Source organism: Hypanus sabinus, chromosome 19, assembly GCF_030144855.1.
Source record: "Hypanus sabinus isolate sHypSab1 chromosome 19, sHypSab1.hap1, whole genome shotgun sequence".
In the NCBI taxonomy this organism is placed as follows: domain Eukaryota; kingdom Metazoa; phylum Chordata; class Chondrichthyes; order Myliobatiformes; family Dasyatidae; genus Hypanus; species Hypanus sabinus.
In genome coordinates, this window is record NC_082724.1 from 73,944,012 (window position 1) to 73,965,043 (window position 21,032).

Here is a 21,032-nt window from a genome sequence, read left to right on the forward strand (position 1 = left end):
GAGTGAGTTTGTGTTGTGGGTTGGGTTGGTGCTGAGGATTGGTGTGTCTTCAGTTTGCTCCTTTCACTCTATGTCGATGCAGTCAGCAGAGCGTGTTTGACTGTAAGAGGGGTTGACAGGATAGATGCTGCTCTAGGTCTTCTTGCTTACCCCAAGTCTGCAGCGATTCGTGCTCTTTCCATCTCATCAGTTCCTCCTACCTTTTTTCCAATCCACCAATAACTATTAGTGCTGTTCCACGCTCCCATACAGAGCTTGGTCATTTCATCCACTTCAATTCCAACTTGCATCTGGTGTCTCTCCACTCACTTTCTTGTCCTTAAATTAATTCCTTTGTCTCTTAGGATGTTAGGAGCCTGTAGTCATTGTAAATTCATAGCTTCCAGCAGCTACCTTGACTACATCCCTAAACCAAGAAAATCTGCATGTGCAAATCTGCAAACATCTCAGCTTTGTCTCCAGTCCTGCAATTGTTTACGCTTTTCCCATAGATACTGCCTGACCTAAGTTTCTCCAGTGTTTTGTGTGTTGTTTGAATACATCTCCTCCTGTATTGTCTCTTTTCTGGTTTTGTTCCAATCGCCATCTATTCTGACAAGTGTTTTCAGTTTCTTTTCCCCAGGCATTTGTTTACCTTCAATTCTAGTTGGCAGGGCTGTCAAATGTTCCATAATTGCACTTTTGCTCTGAGCCCTATGTCTCCACCTAAGATGAGAACAGGATTCCTTTGTTAGCTTCTTTCACCTCACCAGCCTCCTCAAATTATGCATCATCCTCTAAATTTCCAGCATCTTCAATGCTTTGCCAGCACCTTTATCTACCAGGTTGGTTATGTTGCAGTAAAAGGGTAGATAGGATCACTGCTTTTAATTTGTATCTCTTTCAGTGCACCTGGTTGAATAGGTAAGATGGACAAACTGAGGGCATGGATTGCCTCGAGGAACTGGAATATCATGGCCATAACTACAACGTGGCTGAGAGAATGGCAGGACTGGCAGCTCAATGTTCCCAGATACCAATGCCTTGTGTGACAATGAAACAGGTAGGAGTGAAGGGGGTGTTGCCCTTTTGGTACAGGAGGCCATGGGGGATACTCTTGAGGGATCCTATCATGAGGCCATTTGGGTCGAACTTAGAAATAAGAGAGCTGGTCACTTTGCTAGGGCTATATAAATAGACACTCAATAGTCAGCAAGAGCTTGAGCAGGTGTGTTTAGAAATTAAATGTAGTTGTGAGAATGGTATGGTTGTGCTAATAGGAGATTTCAATATTTATTTAGAGATGCAGTGTGAAATGGGCCCTTCCAGCCCTTTCAGCTGTGCCACCCAGCGATCTATCCTAATCATGGGACAATTCACAATATCGAATTAACCTACTAACTGGTCCGTCTGGGAGGAAACCAGAGCACATAGAGATGTAGAGACTCCTTACAGAGTACGTTGGAATGAACTCCTCCCCGAGCTGGCCAGTGGGAAGGTTGTATCAAGGGTGCGGAGACAGCCTGTTCCTGTTAGCACGAGGAGTAGGGAGCCTGGCTGATGAGCAATATTGAAGTTCTAGTAAGTAGAAAAGCAAGTTTACATACTTCTCAGTGCCTGAGTGGTGAACATTTTTTAAGAAGTTTTAAGAGCAGGCTTCAGAGAGGAATCAGGAGGGCAAAAAGAGAGTACGAGCTGCATTGGGAGGCAGGATTAAAGAGAATCCCAAGCCATTCTTCAGTTATATTAATAGTAAAATAGTGACTTGGGGGGAGATGAGGTCACCAATGTGTGGAGCTGTAGAAGATGGCCAAATGTTTAAATATCTATTTCTCAGTAGCATTTAGATCTGTGGAGTTATAAAACGTTACAGTGCAGAAATAGGCCTTTTGGCCCATCTAGTCTGTGCCAAACTCCTAATCTGCTTATTCAATCGACCCGTGCCGGACCAGAGACTTCCCTACCCCTCTCATCCACGTACCTATCTGAAATTCTCATGTGTTGAAATCAAAGCTGCATCCATCAGTTCTGTTGGCAACTCGTTCCACACTTTCACCACCCTTTTGAGTGAAGTTGAGTGAAGTTCCCCTTCAACTTTTTCACTTTTCGCTCTTAGCCCATGACCCCTAGTTGTAGTCTCACCTTACCTCACCAGAATAAGCCTGCTTGCATTTACCCTTTCTGTGTGCCTCATAATTTTGTATACCATACTCCGATCAAATTTTCCCTCAATCTTTTATGATCTAAGGAATGAAATCCTAACATATTCAACTTTTCCCTATACTCGGGTCTTCAAATCCCAGCATCATCCTTGTAAATTTCCTTCGTATACTTTCAATCTTGTTGACATCTTTCCTATATGTTGGACCAAAACTGCACAAAATACTCTAAATTGGGCTTCCCCAGCATCTTGTACAACCTCAACAAATCATCCCAATTTCTGTACTCGGTACTTTTAGTAAATATGCCAGAAAATTTCTTTACAACCCTATCTACGTGTCTTGCTGTGTTCATGGAATTATGTACCTGTATTCCCAGATCCGTCTATTCTATCACATTCCTTGGTGCCACACTGTTCACTGCATAAGACCTACCTTGGTTTGTGTAGCACTTTGGAAGAAATGCCATTTGCCTTTTTTATTTTTTAGCCCATTTTCCAGCTGGTCCAAATCCCACTGCAAGCTTCGATAGTCCTCCTCGCTGTCCACTATGCCCCCTTCTTGGTGTGTGTGAATTTGCTGATCCCGTTAACCACTTATCAGCCAGATCGTTGATATTGACGGCAGACAGCAGACCCAGCACCGATCGGTGTGGCACACCACTAGTCACAGGGTAACCATTTACAACCACTCTGGCTTCCTCCGTGAAGCCAATGTCTACTCCAGTTTACTACCTCACCTTGAATGCTGAGCGACTGAACCATCCACCCACGCAGCTCGTTGTCAAAGGCCTCGCTAAAGTCACCACAGACAACATCCACTGCCTTGCTTCCATCAACTTTCTTGACACCAAAACTCTGAGATTGGTTAGACATAACCTGCCACACGTAAAGCCATGTTGACTATTCCCTAATCAGTCCCGGTCTATCCAAATACTTATACAGTATATCCGGACCCTTAGAATGCCTTCCAATAACCTTCCCACTACTGATGCCAGACATCCTGGCCTGTAATTTCCCGGCTTTCTCCAAAGAGATTATTTTCTCACTGTTGCTTGGGTGGCTCTTCCAACCTCCAAACTCCACATCCCTCCTGCACAGCCACCGGAGATTCAGCACTTGCCATTTGCACTCAGTTTCATGGATACTGTCTATAGAGAATGCAGTATACCTGATTGGTAAAAAAATAAATTGTTCCTTTACCTGGACAAATCATTTGAAGATGGTGAGAATAATTAGGCAAAATGGCAAGAACTTTTCTGCTCTGTCTGCGAGCCCTCGCAGCTTTCAGTTGCTTGTTCAAAGCAAAACTTTTATCTGTCACCAAGTATTTTTATGCCAGTGGGGGAGGGGGGATTGTTGCTTGCTGCCGCTTGCACGCGGGGGGGGGGGGGGGGAGCTGGCTTATTCATTCTTTGGAGCACTTCTGTTTTTGTGGATGTTTGCCAAGAAAAAGCATTTCAGGATGTATATTGTATTCACTTCTCTGACATTAAGTTGGACCATTGAACTTTTGAACACCACCCTGAGATTTTTCTTGCAGGCATTCACAATAGAACAAAGAAATAGAACAGAATCATTGAAAAACAACACACAACCAATGTGCAAAAGAATACAGAAGAAAAATTAAATCTACCAAATCTGGGAATCTCTGTTTATTTGTGACACTGCTTCTTATTTGGGTTAGGAGACTTGCAGAACAGTTTCTAGCTAGCATGAGCGTGTGCCCTTGTATGACCGTTAGACACTACACAGTGCTTACCAAACAGTTTGAAAACAGTCATTTGTGTGTTTATATTCAAAAAGCAGTGATTTTGATGAGTAACAACCAGTAAAGTCAACCGGTGGTGATGTGGCAGCGGCAATGGTCCTGAGTTTAAATCTGGCCATATCCTCACACGCTTTCCATTAGTGCTGGGTTGAGCTTCAAGCTAGCAACTTGGCCTCATTTTTTTTTTAAAAAGTTAAATGCTACTCAAGTGGTACAGATGCTGCTGGATACGCCACGAACGTGAAAGGGAGCAACAACAATAAGCAGTAAGACCATTCAGAACTGCTTTGCTCATTGCGGTTTCATTCATTTAGGCTTGGAGATGCTGGGAATGAGTGGGAGAGGGAGTGAAAATGAAATGAATAAAAGGGAAAGGTTTCCATAACCTTCAGCTAATTGCGGCAGCCGCTTAATCGGCCCAATGTGTCCCAATTAACTCAATCTACTGTATATTCAAAACTGAAAGGGAATTTGGGTGACAGAGACTGGGCAGGAAAATTGAGACCAATGATTTTCAATAGCAGATTGGACCTTGGGAGGGAGGGAGACCTTCTTATTAACCTGTCTTGCTGCTTCTGCATGCTCTGACCTCCTGTAGGTACCTGTGGGTGTCATTGGTGGGACATGATCTCCTTTGCTGGTGTCCATGCCGTTACGTTGTTGTGTTCCCAAAATAAAAAAGTTGCAACAGAAAAGTTTATCTGAGTTATTTCTAAGTAGCTTGCTAGCGGCCACTGCCCCCCCCCCCCCCCCGACACAAGTGCAGAATGTGAAATATGTGAGTCTTGAATCTCCTTGTGACATGCCTCTGCTTTGATAACTAGCATGCATGTGTAATTTCTAATGAGATCACAGTTCAGAAAATTATGCCATTGAATTTGACAAAGGAAAATTATATTCTGTGTCTCTCCGTCCATCTCTGTCCCTCCCTCCCCCCCCCCCCGTGTGTGTGCGTCTCTCTCTCTCTGTCTCTGTCTCCCCCATACCCCCCCTCACCCCCCCCCCCCACAATGTGGATGCTTTCCAAAGCAATGTGGTGCCTGGTAGTTCTGGTACTGTCTGAGAAATTTTCTGGCACTGTGTTCACTGTTGCTTTGTAGGCAAAGGAAAATGCAAGTGGAAAAAAGGCTTGCTTTTGTTGTGGAAAGAAGCTCCATCCCACACACACTGAGCTGAATGGCCCGTCAACCATTTCCTCATGTCAGTTGTTCTAAAGGCAATAAAGTCTGCTGCAGTTCCTGCATCACCGGGGAGTTTTCAACATTCTCTCAGCTCAGGTAGAACATCAGAGATCAATTTCTCTCTGCACTGCTATCTTCCTCAGTAAAGCTGCAAACATAATCAAAAATGTCCCCACCCCATCCCAGAGATTCTCTCTTCTCCCCTCATACAAAAGCCTGATATCACCTAACAGCAGGCCGAAGGGCAGCTTCTATCCCACTCTTACCAGACCATCAAATAGTTGTCTAGTACAATGAGTTGGACTTGTGACCTCAAAATCTACATCATTATGATCTAGCAATCTTGTTTGCCTGCACTGCACATTCTTTGTAGCTGTTGAACTTTATTCTGTAGTGTTAGATTGAAGGAAAGATGAGCTTTATTTGTCACATTGAAGCATGCAGTGAAATGTGTCAATCATGTCCAATAAGATCGGCGAGGATTGTGCTGGGGCACCCGCGAGTGTTCCCACACTTCTGACACAAGCATAGTGTGCCCTAGCCTGTACACCTTTGGAATGTGGGAAGAAACGGCAGAACCCAGAGGAACCCAGAGGGTGTACAAACTCCTTTTCCACAGCAGTAAGAATCGAAACGTGATTGTGATCACTGGTGCTGTTAAATGATAATGATAACCACTAGTATGCCACCCTATTGTTTTACCTGGCTCTACCTTGATCGTCGTCGTTAGGTCGAGTCTGGAATTTCCAGTTGGTGGACGATTTCCCTCCACACCGCTCTGACATATTGGGCAATCATGTTCATGGCAGGTTACAGCAGTAGTGTGTCTTTGCCTTCTGCCGGGTGGGTTTGAAGTGATCGCCACCTCTTTAGTGCATGGTCTGAAATGAACAAGATGAGCTTTTCACTGTATCTCAGTGAAAGGACAATAATAAACAAATTACAACAAAAAGGCAGGCTTGTTCACTAATTGTTACACTGACATTTGCATTCACATCGCGATATGGATATCCTCATAACTGCAGCTTTTTGGACCCAGGAACATCTTTGGACTGTGGGAGGAAAGCCAAGCATTCCATGGGGCGGATGTACAAATGTTCTTTCAGAGGACACCGGAATTCAACTCTGAACTCCACTCTGAGCTGTAATAGCGTTGCTATCGTGGCACCCTTGAAGGTTAATCGTGGTAGTAGAAATAAATGTGTGGACTATTTTCTAAATGCGGGGGGGGGGGGTGGGGGGGAAATCCAGGAATCTGAGATGCAGAGGGACTTGGGGTTAACTGAAGGTTAATTTGCAGGTTGAGTTGGTGCTGAGGAAGACCAATGCCACGTTAGCATTCATTTCAAGTGGTCTAGAATGCAAGAGCAAGGATGTGATTCTGAGGCTTTTTAAGGGATTAGTGAGGCATCACCCTGAGTATTGTGAACAGTGTTGGGCCCTTCATTGTAGAAAAGGTGTGCTGGCATTGGAGAGGGTCCAGGGGAGGTTCACAAGGATGATTCTGGGAATGAAAGGGTTATCATACGAGGAACGTTTGATGCCTCTATGTTTGTACTCGCTGGAATTCAGAAGAATGAGGAGGGATCTCATTGAAACCTTTTGAACATTGAAAGACCTAGACAGAATGGATGTGGAAAGGATGTTTCCCTTGATGGGAGAGCCTAGGACAAGAAGGCACGGCCTCAGGATAGAGGGGCACCCTATCAAAACAGAGATGTGGAGAAATTTCTGTAGCCAAAGAGTGGTGAATTTGTGGAATTTATTGCTACATGCAGCTGGGAGGCCAGGTCGTTGGCTGTATTTAAGGCAGAGATTGATAAGGTCTTGATTGGACACAGCATCAAAGGTTATGAGGAGAAGGCCAGAAACTGGGGTTGAGGAGGAGATGAAAAATAGGATCAGCCATGATTGAATGGCAGAGCAGACTTGATGGGCCAGATGGCAAATATCTTATGGTCTTATGGACTAGCTCAGCTGGCAGAGCAGGGAATGGTTTATGGAAATGCCAATGCCTTTTGAGCAGAAAATCTATATAAAAGGTTGTGGATCTGGCGGAGTACATCACAGGTAAAGACTTCCCAATCACAGAGCAAATCTACATGATACGTTGCTGTAGAAAAGCAGCATCCATCATCAAAGATCCTCACCACCCAGACCATGCTCTTTTCTCACTGCTGCCATCAGGTAGAAGGTACAAGAGCCTCAGGACTTGCACCACTGGGTTCAAGAACAGTTACTACCCCTCAACCACCAGGCTCTTGAACAAAAGGGGGTAACTGTCCTCACTCTACTTCTGGTCTTCCCACAACCGATGGTCTCACTGCAAGGACTCATTATCTTGTCATTTCATGCTCTTGCTATTTATTTATATTTGCATTTGCAGTTTGTTGTTCATTGATCCTATTTACAGTTACTGTTCTATAGATTTGCTAGGTATACCCCCAGGAAGGGCATCTCAGGGTTGTATGTGGTGAGATGTATGTACTCGAATAAATTTTACTTTGAACCTTCTATAGGTGAATGTGGCTTCATTCTGACTGCTTTTCAAGGCATCTGACAGCGTGAATATTCCGTAAGGGCAATGCCCGACACTTGTGTAGCGAGCTCTTACCATGTCGACTCTGCATCAGGCCATCCCACCCCCAGAACTGCAGCATACCTTACCAACTCTCCCTGTAGCTGAAAGCTGGCTGCTTTTATTGCCTTTTGAGCTCCACTTCTATACTTCTAAGAAAAGGCATGACTTGTAAAAAGAAAACCTGTCACATGCTATTCCTGAAGCAGACCTGTGAGACACACGAGTCACACTTCTGATGTTTTGGAACTGACGTTCATAAATGTTGTAGTTTATTTTTGAGAGTTTTTGAGATTTTTGTTGGCAAATTGCAGACAAATTCCTATGCCATAATTTATTGAAAATCAGAATCAGGTTTATTATCACTCACATGGTAAATTTTGTTGTTTTTATGGTGACGGTACAGTGAATTACATAAATCACTGTTAAATAGGAAATGTAAAAAATGAATTAGTCGTGCAAAATAGTGAGGTGGTGTTCATCGTGGGTCTTTAATGAATACCACACTGTGGAATGAGAAGTATCAGCTAGATGTCCTTAGTATTTCATCTTTAAGTACAATGGAGAAAAATGCATTTTAACACAAGTGCTCACTACCTGAAGTGATTCACCTGTGAGAGTGGAGGCAAAACACCAAGCCTTTTAACAGATTGTTAGATATTGCCTCTAGGTATTGATTTTCTAATATGAGGAAGGTGGGGCTTTTTCTCCTGGTAAGGGGACACTGAGTTAATAATTACACTTTATTTTGCAGTGTTTAGTTTCTGCCTGGTTTGTGGGTATAGGTGCTCATAGCTTGCGTTGAATACGGTTGTCTTTATTTCTTTATTGTTGTCACAGTACCAAGATACTTGTTTTTCATGCTGTTTGTACAGATCATGGTGAGTTGTGATAAAACAATGCAGAATAAAGTGTAACAGCAACAGGTTGTTCATTGCAACTCAACAATCATCCCAGCCACTGGTAGCTCGTGTGTTGGTCTTCGTGTCCTTTGGCCGGGTGGGTACGAGTACACTTCCGGAATTCTGCACCTTGCATTCAGGAGCGACTCTACCCTGGTGGCATTCCCCATTGAGCAATGACTACTGATCTGTCCTAGAAAACAAGATGATGCCTCTGGAGTGGTATTGTATTAGAAGTCAATGCTGCTGAATAGCCAGGTGCGAGAAATGATGAACAAATATGAACTGACCTGAGCATTCACAGACGGAAGCATCACAGGCAAGTGGTTTCAGTTGCTTACTGGGCAGATCCGAAGTCACCTGGTGCAAGAATAACAATAGCAGTGCACTCACGAATTGAGTTGTTGACCAGTACTGTGGAAGGGGGTTGTAGTGGGTGTGAAGATCATGATGAGGGGTATTAGTCAAGAAAGACTCCTGTTTCTGGCACACATTGAGGCAGCAATATAGAAGCATTCTGTACACGAGGAAATCTGCAGATGCTGGAAATTCAAGCAACACACACAAAACGCAGCAGGCCAGGCAGCATCTATAGCAAGAAGCACTGTCGACGTTTCGGGCGAGGACCCCGAGACCTGAAACGTCGACAGTGCTTCTCCCTATAGATGCTGCCTGGCCTGCTGTGTTCCACCAGCATTTTGTGTGTGTTACTAACATTCTGTACTATAGGAAGCAACTTCCCATTTCCAGCTAGTGTATCAGAAGGAATTTAGTCAGCAGTGGTCTTAAGCCTTACTTGTCTGTGGGAATGTATTACACACCACTGTGTTACAGACCCAAATTAATCACTTGCTCAGGTACACAGGCCACTGTTAATGTTTAAATCTCATATCAATAAAGTGATTGGTTTGGACACATTGTGAGAGGAGCAGCAGTAGACCATTCGGCTCATCGAGTCTGCTCTGCCATTCAATCATGGTCTGATCCAATTCTTCCAGTCATCCCCACTCCACTGCCTTCTCCCCATACCCTTTGATGCCCTGGCTAATCTATCTCTGCCTTAAATGCACCCAATGATTTGGCCTCCACAGCTGCCTGTGGCAACAAATTCCACAGATTTCCCACTCTCTGTATAAAGTAATTTCTCTGCATCTCTGTTCTAAATGGACGTCCTTCAATCTTGAAGTCATGCCCTCTTGTTCTAGAATCCCCTACCATGGGAAATAACTTTGACATATCTAGTCTGTTCAGTTCTTTTACCATTCGGAATGTTTCTATGAGATCCCCCCTCATTCCCCTGAACTCCAGGGAATACAGCCCAAGAGCTGCCAGATGTTCCTCATACAGCAACCCTTTCATTCCTGGATCCTTCTCGTGAATCTTCTCTGAATCCTCTCCAACATCAGTATATCCTTTCTAAGGAGCCCAAACTGCACACAATACTCTAGGTGCGGTCTCACGAGTGCCTTATAGAGCCTCAACATCACATCCCTGCTCTTATATTCTGTACCTCTAGAAACGAATGCCAACATTGCCTTCGGTTTCTTCACCACCCACTCAACCTGGAGGTTAATCTTTAGGATATCCTGCACAAAGACTCCCAAGTCCCTTTGCACCTCTGCATTTTGAATACTCTTCCCATCTGAATAATAGTCTGCCCGTTTACAACGTTGCATTTCACTTGCAACATCTTTGCCCATTCCCCTAAACTAAGTCTCTCTGCAGGCTCTCGGTTTCCTCAACACTGTCCTCTCCTCCACCTACCTTTGTATCATCGGCAAACTTAGCCACAAATCCATTAATACCGCAGTCCAACGCCAACGCCTGTGGAACTCCTCTGGAAACTGGCAGCCAGCCAGAATAGGATCCCTTTATTCTCATTTCTGTTTTCTGCTGACCAGCCAATGCTCCGCCCATGTTAGTAGCTTCCCTGTAATTCCATGGGCTCTTATCTTGCTAAGGAGCCTCATGTGCGGCACCTTGTCAAAGGCCTCCTGAAAATCCAAGTAGACCACAACTACTGCATCTCTTTTGTCTACCCTGCTTGTAATTTCCTCAAAAAATTTCAGTAGGTTAGTCAGGCAGGATTTTCCTTTCAGGAAACCATGCTGACTTTGGCCTATTTTGCCATGTGCCTCCAGTTACTCCATATCTCATCCCGAATTATCGTTTCCAACAAATTCCCAACCACTGATGTCAGGATAACAGGTCAACAGTTCTCTTTCTGTTGCTTCCCACGCTTCTTAAATAGTGGAGTAGTATTTACAATTTTCCAGTCATCCGGTAGAATGCCAAAATCAAGCAATTCCTGAAAGATCATCGTCAATGCCTCCGCAATCGCTCTAGCTACTTCGTTCAGAACCCGAAGGTGCATTCCATCAGGTCCAGGAGATTTATCCACCCTCAGACCATTAAACTTCCTGAGCACCTTCTCACTGAGTTACTCACCTTCCTGAGTAACTTTCACTGCACAAACTTCACTTCCGTGACACTGTCTGGTATGCTGCAGACGTTTTCTACTGTGAAGACTGATGCAAAATACGTATTCAGCTCCTCTGCCATCTCTGTATCTCTCACTACAGTATCTCCAGCATCATTTTGTATTGTGCATTGTCCAGTTTGTATGGCTGTTGTTCAGAGATACAGTGTGAAGTCGGCCCTTGTGACCCTTCAAGCCGAGCCACCCCAGCAATCCCTGACATCTCCAGTTTAACCCTAACTAAATCCAGGACAATTTACAATGACCAATTACCCTACTAACCGGCATGACTTTGGACCGTGGGCGGAAACCGGAGCGCCTGGGGAAAGCCCGCACATTCATTGGGGAGGACATTCAGAGACGCCAGATTGAACTCTGTCCTGAGCTGTAATAGTGACGTGCTGACCGCTACGGTACTGCAGCTTAATAAAGGGCTTGTAGCGATTTTTGTAATCCTGAGGTCTAGACTAATCTTCTGGGTCCATTCACTTCAGTCCCACTGAAGGGCTTAAGAATTTAATTAAGGTTTTTACTAAAGTTCTAGCATTAACGATGGTGACCATGAAAATATGATCTGATTTACTAATGCCTTTCAGGATGGAGAAGCTGTTTTCCTTTCTCTCCTGTCCTATATGTAACGAAGTGCTTGACTCCTAGATTCAAGATTGCTTGATGTCATTTCCTGTGCACACGTGTAAAGGAGAATGAAACAAGTGTACAGCATCTAGTGCTTTCTCAGCGTATGTGATGAATAAACTCTTCTTGGGCTTCATGTTGGATAAAACTGACACTTTGATGATAAACTCTGCCATCTCTGGTGTCATCTCTGATGAAGGTGGCAGAGCTTGTCATCAAAGCGTTGATTATAATCGAAACCTGTACCTGGCTTGAAGCCAAAGAAGAGTTTATTTGAAATAATTGTTATTCCAGATAAGACGCAGCACAAAAAAACCAAGATAAAGATCACAATAATATAAACACAATAAATATAAATACATAAGATAGCTTATATGCATTGATTGTATGTCCATAAAGTGGCGCTTGTCCAGGGAGTCCCAACCTTGGGTCGATGGCATAAAAGAACTGGTTGAAACCCCTGTGCCAGGCTATACATAAGGTGATCAGGAAATACTAAAGTGATGGGAGTGTTGATGAGCCTTGAGGTAAGCTTTTGAGTCTGGTGGTCCTGGCATGGATGATGCATAGCCTCTTCCCTGAAGGGAGCGGGACAAACAGTCCATGATCAGGGGGTTCATGAGTTGAATGGAATTTTGAACTGAAAGACTGCAGGGCTATTGTATTTATAAGCTGGTATGTGCAGTAAATGCTATCTTTACTAGCTGTGCCCTTATTTGTGTGTGAGCAGATTCTATCGGGTGTAGACAATTAAGAGTTGCTGTTGCAACAATGTCCCTTAGAGGCAAAAAGGTCTCGCTGTCTCTCAATCTAACCCTCAGGGGAAAACACGAGGAAATCCACAGATGCTGGAAATTCAAACAACACACACAAGATGCTGGTGGAACACAGCAGGCCAGGCAGCATCTACAGGGAGAAGCACTGTCGACGTTTCGGGCCGAGACCCTTCGTCAGGACTAACTGAAAGGAAAGATAGTAAGAGATTTGAAAGTAGTTGGGAGAGGGGGAAATGTGAAATGATAGGAGAAGACCGGAGGATGAAGCTAAGATCTGGAAAGGTGATTGGCAAAAGTGATACAGAGCTGGAGAAGGCAAAGGATCATGGGACGAGAGGCCTCGGGAGAAAGAAAGCGGGGGGGGGGGGGAGCACCAGAGGGAGATGGAGAACAGGCAAACAACTAAATATGTCAGGGATGGGGTAAGAAGAGGAGGAGGGGCATTAACGGAAGTTAGAGAAGTCAATGTTCATGCTATCAGGTTGGAGGCTACCCAGCCTGTATATAAGGTGTTGTTCCTCCAACCTGAGTTTGGATTCATTTTGACAGTAGAATTGAGTTTAATGGTTCCATTTAATATCAGAGAATGTATACAATATACATGTGGAATTCTCACTCTCTGCAGATATCCTCAAAGCAGAAGAAAAAACCCAAAATGAATGACAGGAAAAAATGTAAGAACCTCACAGCCCTCTGCCCCCCCATGCACGAGCAATGACCCTCTGCCCCCCATACACAAGCAACGACCCTCTGCCCCTCCCATACACAAGCAACGACCCTCTGCCCCTCCCATACACAAGCAACAGCCCTCTGCCCCCCCATGCACAAGCAACGACCCTCTGCCCCCCATACACAAGCAACAACCCTCTGCCCCTCCCATGCACAAGCAATGACCCTCTGCCCCCCATACACAAGCAACGACCCTCTGCCCCCCCATACACAAGCAACGGCCCTCTGCCCCCCATACACAAGCAGCAACGACCCTCTGCCCCTCCCATGCACAAGCAGCAACGACCCTCTGCCCCTCCCATGCACAAGCAACGACCCTCTGCCCCTCCCATGCACAAGCAACGACCCTCTGCCCCTCCCATGCACAAGCAACGACCCTCTGCCCCCCCATACACAAGCAACGACTGCCCCTCCTATACACAAGCAACGGCCCTCTGCCCCTCCCATGCACAAGCAACTAACCTCTGCCCCTCCCCTTTCCCAACTTAATCTCGCATAAAGCATTAGCATTCCCAGCACCCCCACACAAGTAACAGCAAATCCCCAAGGAGAGACCATGGTCTACAGTCCATCCTCACTAACGAGGGAGAGAGATCTCACTCTTGCACAGCCACAGGCGAGATGAACAGTCACTGTTTCCATGTTACAGTTGGTCTGTAGTACTGCTTTTATTTCGAGTTTTGGTAGGAAACTCTGCATCCCACACTGGGCTGCATCCCGAAGGCACCCATATTCAGTCCTGGCAACATGCCGCTGTTTGAGTGTAGCCGCAGATCACATAACAGAATCCCAGTCACCTTGAAAAGTGAAATGGAGATGGAAGTCGAATTTAAATTATTTTGCTGATGGGTTGGGAGAAGTTGCCCTCTGGTGCCATCTTTAGCTCTGCCCCACCCATGAAATTCAGTTCCTCCAGCATGTCGTGTGGTTTTGCAATGAAATATCAATCCTGTTTTATTCTCCCCATGTTCCTAGCAATTTCCTCCACAGATTGTACCACCAGCACTCACTCCTCGGGGCAATTGATAGTGGTCGATCAGCCAGTGCTGCTTTGGGATGTGGGGGAAACCTACACAGCCACAGGAAGGAGGAGTGAGCTTCACAGAGATAGCACTGAAGTTTAGGATTGAACCGAGGTCGCAGGAACTAAGAGGCTGCACCAGGTTTCACTGTGTATCGCATGGACCATATTTCCGTGCTCAGAAGAATTAAGCTACCCAGCAGAATGAAGTCTGCATGTACACTAGTGGTGAGGTTGTTAACTTGGACCCGACGGGAGAGTTTTACTCTCTTGTGGACTGCTGTCAGATGCACGTTGTTGCTTTGAGCAGACGGATAAATGAGTATGTGTGCGGGTGGCTGAGTTTGTGTGAGCATATCCAGATCTGTGTTCTGGGTGGTGGGCAGTGCAGTGAGGTTGGGCAGGAGAAGGTGTGGCTTGTTGGCTTACTGAATGAAGCTATGATGGCAGTGGAGTGTTTATTGCCTAGAGCAGATGGTATGTGTGGCCCACATGAAACTCTCTTTGAAGAGTGCCTGCTCCTTTCGGATGCCGAGGCTCCTTTGCTTCTGGTTCAGTTATGCTTATTGTTTAATTGGTTACTCTCTCTAAAGGCTTTAGCAAATTTTTCCAGAGGTACTGTGAAGAGAGTCTGATTGATTGCATCTCAGTTGTGTATGGAGGTGCCAACGCAAAGGACCAATAAAAGCTGAAGGGGTTGTATCCTCGGCCAGGTCCATCACAGCTGCAAGCCTTGCCACCACTGGGAACGTCTATAAAAGGTGATATCTTGAGAAGGTGGCATCTAACATTTAGGACCATTTCCACCTGAGGCATGCCTTCTTATTACTGCCGTCAAAGGGGGAGGTGCAAGAGCCTGAAGATATACACTCAATATTTTAGGAATCGCTTCTTCCCCCCCCCCCCATTAGATTTCAGAATAGTCTGTGAATACTGTCTCATTATTTTGCTGTCATTTTACACTATCTTTTTAAATAAATAAATTATTGTAACTTTAATGTTTGTTATGCAGCAGTACAGCATAATACAAAATTTCATGACATTTGTCAGTGGTAATTCTGATTCTAGTCTTGTGTCTAGTGCCTAACTAGATCACTTTGCATACTGTCTGTCCATATCCCTGAAGACTTGGCCGCTGAAGAGATACTGTAGCAACTGTACACTCCTGTAATACCTTGCTGTGTCCTTACTGTTCTTTTTGACTACCGCCTCCTCTGAGGCAGAACGGTTTGCCCTCAGCAGAAGACTCACTTTGTATTCCTGCACCTCATGGTCCACCATGACCTCAAGCTCTTCAGTTACCTCCACCTCTGGTCCTGTTCGTTTGGCAAGTATTCTCCATCCCCTACTCTTGCCTCAAACCCTCCTCTTCCACTGGGCATCCCCTTCTGGCCTTTTGCCCCCTCTGTGTTTTCATTTCTGACTGCCAACCAGCATCTTGTGTTTCCTTCTGGCAAATGTGTTACTATTGGGTGCACATTTTCTCTGGTTGAGTATGAAGGTGCGCTGCCTTCATGAATCCATGCCAGTGCTGCGCTTATTCTTGCTCTTCCAGCCCAACAAGCCCCGACTGCCCAATTACACCACGTGACTCATTAACCTACCAACCTGTATGTCTTTGGAAAGTGAGTGTTTCAGTCAGTCTTAAAGTAGGAAGCAAAGCATGATTGGTATCTATTCTAAGAACCCTTCGCTTTGACTCTCCCCTTGCACCCAAACTTTCCTTACTGTCTCCCTCCCCACCACCTAACCCCCCACGTTTGTCCCTAGCATGCAACTCCAAGCTAACTGTTCATTGAAGTTCTTCACAACTTTTACAATTGGTGACAGGCTATTTGAGACTGTAGCTGCCCGAAACGTCGACATCGCTTCTCCCTATAGATGCTGCCTAGCCTGCTGTGTTCTACCAGCATTTTGTGTGTGTTGTTTGAATTTCCAGCATCTGCAGATTTCCTCGTGTTTGCTGATTAAGGATTTTGGGTTTGAATGAAAAGACATGGGCAGGACAAAGAGGAAAGCAACTCTGTTGTATTTCATAAGGGAGTGGCCTCGTCCCCAATGTCCAGCATAATACCTAGCCATTTGGAAGTTAGAAGCTGTAGCCTAGCGAGAATTAACATCTGGAATACTGGTGGAGTAGATTTTAAGGGAATAAACACTTTCAAAAATTGTTGTCCTCTTCCCTGCTGATAGAATGAGAGGTTAAATGTAGATTCTCCCCCCCCCCCACCCCCCTTTCGTGCTAATGCATCTCACCAGTACAATGTGTTAACAGTCTGCAGGGACTGAGCATCCAATAATAAAGTGTTGATGATGCAGAAAAATGATCGCACTGTCTACTTGATTTGTGGAGCTGACTGCCTACCAGTGTTCGCTTCCCTGTCCAGTGGGGAGATGAATAATGGCTTTCCCTATTGCTGTGTACTGCTGACACCTGGGGCCACATAGCTGGCCAGTAATGAATATTAACTGTGACCTGGAAGTGAGCAGGGTCATAGTAAACCTTCCTTGCCTCTTGTCGGTGAGAGTTGGAGGAAACCATTGGCTTTGAGCTCCTTTGGGATTTCTAGTCTCTGCAATATTACTGGACAAAGTTACCTTGGGGAAGTCAATATATTACATTTTTAAAAATTTATTGCAGTGCTTAGTAGGACCATTTTTCTTCTTGTCTCATTTGTCTGTTCATTATGTTTGTACTTTGAAATGTTTTTTAAGCAAGTCTTGAAGAGGGGAATGACTGCCTTTGACTCTCATTTTGTCAAGACATTGATGCAAGGTGTAAAGCGATGGAAAGCAGGACTGACGGGAGTACTGTCTGCTTAATCTTCACTTTTCATTCGTGTGGCATCTTTGCTCTCTGAACATCGAACAGATGGGCCTTGATTGATAGTTCACTTCATCGATAAAATCTAATGGTTCAGGCCTATCAATGTTGTCATCGAGCCTTTTTTTTTTAACAGCATCCCAACCATTGCTGTACAAAAATTATACTTTGCACATGGTTTTTTTGAATGATCTATTTTATCCTCCATTTATACTTGGCAGAATATTTTGCCGTTTCAGACGAACATTGGCAGATAAAATTTTATGCCAAACTGTATAAGCAGAGTTTGTTTAAAAAAAGGGGGCGGTACTGAGGGTGGGGTCACACTTTGGGAGGGGTGGGATCATGCAGTGGGGGATGGTACCAAGGGTGGGGTCACAATCTGTAAAAAGAGGGGAGAAAAGAGAAATTAAGCTGGAAAAGAATGATGTTTGGGCAGATTACTTGGTCAGAGGTGGGAGTTGAACAACTTTGAGGAGCACCTTTAAGGTGAGATAAAACTTTATTTATCCCCAAGGAAATTATTGTTAAAAGGTTGCTCTGTCAGAAATAGATACTTGAAAATACAAAATGTAAGTATTGAGGTATGAAAAAAATACGAATGTGCATTAAAAATCTACAGTGCAAAATACCCATGTGTAATGAAACCATATACTTGTATAGTCAAGGAGGAGGATTGTAGAGTCCTACAGCCGCAGGGAGAAAGGATCTCCTGTGGTGTTCAGGGGTGCACCTTGGTGAAAGGTTTCGGCCCGAAACGTCGTCACTACCTCCTCCCATCGATGCTGTCTGGCCTGCTGAGTTCTGCCAGCATTGTGTGTTTTTTATTTATCTGCAGATTCACTCAGGTTGCCTGTTACTAAAGGTGCTCCTGTGTTTGGCCAGTATGTCATGGAGTGGGATTGTCCATAATGCTCCGTAGCTTCTGCAGCATGCTCTTCTCAGACACAAACAGCGGGGAATCCAGTTCCACCCCGAGAACAGGAGCAGCCTTCCTGATGAGCTTATTGATCATCTGAGCGTCAGCTGCTCTCACCCAGCAGAGCTGCCCCCCCCCCCGAGTGTGGCCAAACAACTGGAGTAGACGATGCCTCCTGAGTGTTGCAGGATGGAGGGTTCAGAGGTGGAGCGGCGGGGCTGTACAGTAAGTACAAAATCAGGCAGATTGTAATGTTCCTGAGCTGGAAGCCAGTGCAGGGATGCGAATAATGTGGGTGTTCACTGGAGATTTAACTAAAGATTTCATAGATGACGGCTGTGATTCAGGCAAATGCGTAGTGGAGGGTTGTCCAAACTCCTGTTTATGGCCTGTGGAGTAAGGCTGTAGTGCTGCCATTAGAGGTAGGGTGGTTTTCTTGGTCCCATTGTGATTTTGTGATCTGCACGTTATCTTTGTACAGATCCCATGGTGCCCTGCCTAATATTGTTTCAAATAGTCGCCTTGAGCTCTCGCATCCACATGCTGGTTTGCAACATCTATTCAGCTGAGGTTCTGAGAGTTTTCAACTTCAGGTAGATATAGTTCAGAAATTTTACACTGGGTCGTAATGGAGTTGCTTCGGTAGGTGCCTCTGTACTCGACCTGCAGTGACTGTGTGGCTGTGAAGCTCCTTACTGGGGGTGGGGGGGGGGGGTGACCTTGTTTAGAATGAGCTCTGGATCAATCCTAGCAGCAACTCAGGACCTGCTCAAGGGTGTTTATTCACATACAAAAATGAACATCTTTAAGCAATCGTTTCTAAACTTCCTTTAGAAGACGGTGGTGAAACGCCACATTGAACTGTGCTTGCCCTTGGTGTGATGATACTCCCAGGGTGCTAACCAGAGGGAAAGGGAAGTACGTAGTGATTTCCAGGTCAGTGGTTGTGTGACTTGCAGGCAGAGGGCTACACGTGCCCTTTAAAACGGGGGAGGCATTTGGAGGAGTTGCAGGTGCTTTAAAGAATGTGAGGGGGCATTTGGAGGTGCTTTAAAGACTGTGAGTGAGCAGCTGCAATGCAAGGGAGCCATGCAGCCATAACATTGAAACTGGGCTGGGGAGTTTCATGTCCACACAGGAATTATTTAACAGTCCCATGAAATAATAAAGTTTTCTTTCTGATTTTTGGGTATTATTGAATACAATGATTTGATTGCATTATGAAACAGGCTTAGGAATATTCCTCTCCCTGGGGGAGCCGGTGATACTGTATGGGGGATTTAAATTTCATGTCTGGAGAGAGAGTTGGAGATGGTAGGGAAAGCCAAAGTGGACAGGGGTCATAAGATAAAATGACAATGAAGACATCAAAACAAGGATGAATTCAGGAGGGAGATCTTCAGATAGAGGCACTTGCAGAAAGTAAGCTGCAAATGGTCCAATAACATTAATTATGAGAACCACTTAGTGGCTTTGAGGATATAATCCCACCACAATAGACGCTTGTCTCGGGTGACACAAGGCTGCCAATGCTGGGAAAAGCAAACAACTCAGTGAGCTGAGCAAATTCTGTTTGTGGAGGGGAGTGGGAGTATTTTACCTTTCACCTGGACTGGGAAGTGTGTTTCAAAATGAAGGCAAATGTCCCTGTTTAAAAATGAGCAAGACGGAAAGATATTCAAAAGGAAAGCTTTCATTTAGAAAATACAACCAACCTCAGTTAAGTACTGCTTGACACTTCGTAGTCTCCTGAAGTCAGATTTGCTACCTGGAACGGAAAATCAAACTCTGGAAGAACTCAGAGGGACAAGCAGCATTGGTGAAAGCAACAGGTCGAAGCTGAGGTTTCAAGTCCAAACCCTGCATCTGGCATGAGAGGAAAACAACTCAACTTCATCGGCAACGGCCATCTCGGGCTTCCGTTTGCATGTCAATGTCATTTTAACCCTCCATCCCACTCCCACACTGACTGGTCTACCCTTGGCCTTCTCCATTACGATGGAGCTCAAGCGCAATTAAGAAAAATCACATCTTGTATTGCACTTAATTGTGTGCTTCATTCACCCTTCCATCCTCTCGCCCTCTGGCTCTGCCTATCACATAGCAGCCTGGGCCTCAATTCTACCTTATACTGCGAAGCGTTGACAATCCTCCCTCTTCTCTCTTGGTCTTGGGTGCAAGTCCGCTTGCTGAAAGTGGCAACTTGGTTGGATAGTGTGATCAAGAGGTGTATGACATGCTCACTTTCATCAGTTGTGTCATTTGGGAAGTCGCATTGTAACAGGCCACATTTAGAGTGTTGTATTAGTTCTAGTCACTATTGCAGGAAGTGCAGGCGTTAGAGAGGAAGTGGAACGTTATCCCCTGGATTCGAGAGCCTTCGCCATAGGCTAAACAAACTTGGATTGTTTTCTCTGGAGCATGGGAGGATTAGGGGTGACCTGATAAAGTGTATAAAACTGAAAGATGTAGCCAGGGTAGATGGTCAGTCTTTTCCCCCCCACCCCCACCAAGGGGGATAATGCATGTGCCACCAGGCTCAAGGATGGCTTCTAACCTGATGCCATTGTACGATGGACTCTTGACCTCACAGTCTGTCACAGTGTGACCTTGCACCAAATTGTTGGCCTGGCCCAGGGGTCGGCAACCCGCGGCTCCGGAGCCGCATGCGACTCTTTCATCTCTGTGCTGCAGCTCCCTGTGGCTTTGGAAAATAAATGATGAGTATTTAATTAAAATGTATTTTATGTTAGTTTGTTAGTTTTTGAAATGTAATTCTAAATTTGAAGATTATGGTGATCTTGTACAATCTAAATAAAACGTGTTTTTTGTCGCTATTAATATATGTCACCTGCAATCATCGCAATGCAAACATCGTTTGGGAAACGCTTCTGTGATTTCAGAGAGGAAAAAAAAACACATTATCCTTCCCGGTCACTCCCCTAAGCATCGATCCATCCCTACTGAATACGACTGCATTGGCAGGTGTGAGTCAACCTGATCTTGAGATGGAACTGGCCGACAAAGCCGACCGAGACATATGGGTGTCCACGTTTAGACGCTTGACAGCAGACCTCGA

The 21,032-nt window shown here is 45.0% G+C and overlaps 1 protein-coding gene across 8 annotated transcripts in view; it reads left to right on the forward strand.

The window, feature by feature from the left end:
* plxnb1b (plexin b1b) overlaps positions 1-21,032 on the forward strand; it is a 411,056-nt gene that overhangs the window by 35,887 nt on the left and 354,137 nt on the right. The window contains exon 1 of one of the 8 annotated variants that reach the window (XM_059944754.1): positions 898-1,042. The exons of the other annotated variants lie outside the window; for them this stretch is intronic. The gene's annotated coding sequence lies outside the window, so the exon portion shown is untranslated. Of the gene's footprint in view, positions 1-897; positions 1,043-21,032 lie in introns of those variants that run through there. 8 annotated transcript variants of the gene reach the window in all.